This window comes from Nothoprocta perdicaria, unplaced genomic scaffold, assembly GCF_003342845.1.
Source record: "Nothoprocta perdicaria isolate Ctin4 unplaced genomic scaffold, notPer1 scaffold_85, whole genome shotgun sequence".
Taxonomy (NCBI): domain Eukaryota; kingdom Metazoa; phylum Chordata; class Aves; order Tinamiformes; family Tinamidae; genus Nothoprocta; species Nothoprocta perdicaria.
In genome coordinates, this window is record NW_020456143.1 from 2,789,940 (window position 1) to 2,794,634 (window position 4,695).

At 38.1% G+C, this 4,695-nt stretch overlaps 1 long non-coding RNA gene across 1 annotated transcript; it reads right to left on the bottom strand.

The window, feature by feature from the left end:
- Nucleotides 1-935: 935 nt before the first annotated feature.
- On the bottom strand, nucleotides 936-2,236 carry LOC112958376. Its single transcript, XR_003251412.1, has 2 exons — nucleotides 2,157-2,236; nucleotides 936-984 (listed from the first exon to the last, which is right to left on the bottom strand). It is a non-coding gene; the product is annotated as an uncharacterized LOC112958376 (long non-coding RNA).
- Nucleotides 2,237-4,695: the final 2,459 nt, after the last annotated feature.

Below are 4,695 nucleotides of genomic sequence, written 5' to 3' on the forward strand. Positions count from 1 at the left end.
TGCAGAATATACTAGGTAAGGAAAAAGCAAAGTCACTGCTAAATAAAGATAATCATTTTTCATAATAAAATGCAACCATGTGGGTCAAAATGAAAAGACAAATTTTGTTTTGAATGTTGCACAACTTGAGTCTTGAGTCTTGAGTCTTAGTAGCTGGACTGCATATGCACTGGCTGTCACCATTCTTTAAATAAAAGCAATTGGAATTGGCATTTTTTGTAAAAGACAAAATTATTCTTTTTGGTCATGTACCTAAAAAGGGAGAGGTATGTGACTGTCTTCATTGGTACAAATGCCTCTGTGCCAGCAAACTAAACAAAGCCAGTTGCCAAATCGATATTTACTGTTTCATTTTTAGCATGCTCCACTGGCTGTGTTTGGTTTGCATCAACTGGCACTGTCCAAGGAATGCCTTGACATGCTCCAAATGAAAGATTACTCCTGAGGGTTTGCAGGAGTAAAGCAAAGCCATTTCATGTGAAGGAAGATCTACATCTGTTTCTACGATGCCTAACACATGTTGCCCAGAACCTGACAGTATCCCTCCAGATCACACTTGTGAGTGAGATAGACCAGCATCATAGTCTAGGTCCAGACATCAAGGTCCTGCTTTCTCACAGTTTAGCTTCTAGATTCTTGTAGCACTGTCTCAGCACTTCAGGGGGATGCAGACAGGACAGTAAGAAAGGCCTGATGTAGCAGCAAAGTGGATGAGATGCAGCAGTGACCATTTTGGTCAATCTAGTTTGCATCTAGTTGCAATCTAGTTTTCATGCCAGCAATACATCAGTTAAACCAGCACAATAAAGGTAGGAAAGCTGAAAGATTGTGTCAGGTTTCTTAACAGGGAAATCTAAAGCTGGTGAAATCTATGTGGTTCTCATTTTCTAATCATTTCTTACTGCAGTCTCTCTTCAAAGATTCATATGAAGATCCCAGATGTTCTCAAAGACAAAGCAGTCTATTGTCCTCTCCATCTTAGTTCTGTGGAGAGAGGGGAGTGAACATGAGAAGAGATGCTGAATGCTCTGAATGAACGAGTGTTTGTCCTTCTCTGTATCTGTGTATATCTATATTGTTTTTCTTTTTAACAATATTAATGACCTTTTCTGATAGCCAAGATATGGAAAATTTAGAAGAGAAGCACCATCAGCAATCCTTTTGTCAGACTTGATGTCTACAATAAGGAAAACTTCTACCATACCTAACAGATATTAGTCTAACCTGTCCCAAGTGCAGAGGTGCTACAGCCTTCATCACACTCATAAATTTTCCTTGTGGCAAGGATATCCAAGTGTCTCACCTAAATCTCTCCTGTTATTTCTCGAGATAGAGAACAGTGCATTGCTTTTCTCTTTTCAGCATTTTTTTACTGTCTGAGTGGTGACTTTTAATAGTCTATGTTACTGGTGCACAGTGTTTTGACAGGTGGAAAAAGGTGGGCAAGTATTTTATTTCTGCGCTAGGCGAAGTCCAGATACTATATCCCTTCAGTGGTTTCCATAAGGGGCCTATAATACCCACTGAGTAAATCTGGTACTCCCCAGGAATACAATCACCTTCCTGCTTGGGTGTAGCCATGACATTCAGCAATCTGCTACTGCTGATGGAAGACAAGAGAGGTCTAGCAGCTCTGTTGCTCCCATGGAGGAAATTCCTATGACTACTGCCCATTGCTGAGGTGTTCCCTCTGCACAATAAGTGACTGTTCTCACTGGCCGTGTGTTGAACCTCCCCGAGCTGTGTGGCACTCCTGTAATATGGGAAATGACTCCTGTTAATTACTGAAGCACATTTTTATGGTCTTGCAAATCTTAGGGTTTCAGCTGCTTAAACACAAGGACTTTGGTATGAGGTTGGCTGGTGTGAGATATGGCTGTCTGGAAAGGTAGCCAGCAGTCACCTGCCAGCTTATAAAATAACCAATATTTAGGCAACTGATTCTTGTCCCAGGAGTTACAACATTCGAGGTTCAATTCATCTGCTGCTGCATATATGTCTAGCATCATTTGAGATGCTCTAGGTTCTCCTGTCTAGCTTCTACATGCAGCTCCAGAACAATGTAAGGTTGCTTGTAAATTGTACATCATAACTCCAGATCCATCCTGAGCATATCCTGGGTATCTTATGATATGTCAAATGAATTGAACACTTACCATCACGTAACTGAAATGAGGCCAAGAGATGACATTTAGTTTCAGATGTTTCAGATTCTTCAGTTTAGGTTCCTTCATGTGGTTTAGATAACTTCCATCACAGTCAGCTGAATTCTGTGGAAATTTTCATCTGCTTAAACACAAAAGATACCATTGTAATTGCTTTTGTGTTACCCACCTGTCCTCCACCTGTCACTCACTCACTCATAAGGACATGTGTCTCACATGATCCTTTGTTATATATGCAAGACCTATGCCTATGTCTTGGATATCCTAAGTTGCCAATGATATTAGACATTATTTTTTAAGCAAAATGTCTCTCACCTGTCCCTCACCTACAGTCAACAGAGTCAAAATAGACTACAGAGTTGCTGAGCTGACCACATATAAATGTTGACACTAGGATGGCATCCATCACTGCAGACCTCTTGATCTGGATGCTAACAGAAGCTTAGATACCTCACTTGCATTTAGATGTCTAGATAAATTCCCTCTCACCTTCCAGTACAAATTATATGTCAGAATCAGCAGAAATCCTGTTTACTTTCCAGGGATAAAAATCCTAATTGCTTAGACTACTGCAGAGGAAAGAAATCCAGATAACGTGTTTCTGGTTTTGTTAGATGTTTCCTTAGTGAATTTCTAAAAGTGATCATAATACTTAACATCATTAAAAATTGGAGGTATGGCATGCACAAATGCAGCCACATGATCAAAAGCCACATGATCAAAAGCAAAACAAGAAACAAGCAAACAAAACAAACAAAACAAACAAAACAAACAAAACAAACAAAAGCAAACAAGAAACCACCTGGTGATATTGGAGCAAGAAGAGTTGTAATTATGGAGAAAATAATAAACAGAAAAGGGTCCAAAATTCATTTAAATTCACAGAGAGGAGGATATTTTTCACCTACATAATAGAAAAGTATTAACCAAGCTTTATGGTAATAAAATAAAATTCAGCTTGTGGTCAGGAGAAGAACCACAGAATATTTTTATTTCAGTAATTCATCCAGTATATGGAAATGCCATATTAAACAGATGGTCAGAGTACTGGCTTTAAGAGACTGGAATACTGAAGTTGGGCAGAAAGGGRAGAACACATGTAATATCTGTATTGTTTGCAATATTTCTGTGGTTTCAGGTTGCAGTGTACATCAGAACTTTCAATTAACCTTGATAGAGCAGGAGAATGGCAGTTGGAAAAGTAATTATTTTGTTTCAGTAAATGTCTCCATAGAATGGACCGCTAAACTATATGAGTCTTATAATAGGTTGTGAAAAGCTTTCCATAACAGCAGCAGGAGTGAAGTAAGCAAGCATGAACACAAAGCACAGTGATAATGCATATTAACTTCTCCTATGTAACTTTTCCAGTCTTTGGCCCTTGTCCATCCAATTAAAATATAATGTACAGAAGTAAACTTTCTGTGCTTACACACTGCATCTCTGTTTCTTTTTTCTATGATTGAATTTTTACCCAGGGAAGGATAGATCAGACTTACATGCTTCACAGAATCTGCTTGATATGAACTTTTTAAAGGTTTTAGTTTAATTCTGTGCACCTGGTATTGCTGTAGCTTCAAACAGCTTTATATTTCTGCTCTACCAGTTCTCCTATGACTTTACAAGGACTTAGCTAATAAATTCCACAGCACCAAGCACAGAAGCAATTGGAAGCTGCTTTCTAGTCCAGGTCTGCCCAGCTTTGTGTCTTTCCCTATATCCCACATCCCTAATGACTATATTCTCTCTCTGCACGGACATAAAACAGTCTATCATTTGTATTTGATTCCTTTTTTTWAAGATTATTAAGCTACATAGGCATATATTTTAAAGAGGTCAGATGGCTTGTTAACACAATATACATAATATTTGTATTTCCCAGAAAGCAGATTTGGAAGAACAAATTCTGAAAGACTTTAAAATAAGTACTTACACAGTTAAAGAGAAAAATAAAATGTAAACTATTCTTAATAAAGTCAATCTGCTTCACAAATATCCTAATATGAGGGAAAACTAGTCAGTGTTTTGCCGTGTGTCAGTTGTGTCAGTATCACCACTAAATCACAGCTATATTACTCTGCAACTCCTCTACTCAGAAGTAGCAGCAATTTGACATATGTCCTCTTCTGTAAGCAGATTTTCCTTTTTGTTTTTCTATAATATTCATTTAATACAGAAAAAAAGGATATATTACTCCAGTTCTCAAAGTAAAACCATATATATCTTCACAAAGGCTAAATTTATCTAAAAAACTTAGTCTTGGGCTACCATAACAGGGAAAAACTGTCTCCTTCAAGAATCAACTCACAGTTAGATTTCTTTCTTGCCCTTTTTGCCTTTCTACAACTAAAAGGAGCCTGAGAAGCCTAGAATTATTGAGCCAAATTTGGCTTTTGTTATCTCTAAAAATGGGGTTAGCATTCAGCTCATTGTCCTGCTCCTCTTTCTGTGCAATGAGGCTGAGGTGCACCTTCCTCCTGGCATATCTTTCCTCCCATTACACAGCAGTAATTGAGTCTGGTCTTTAGCT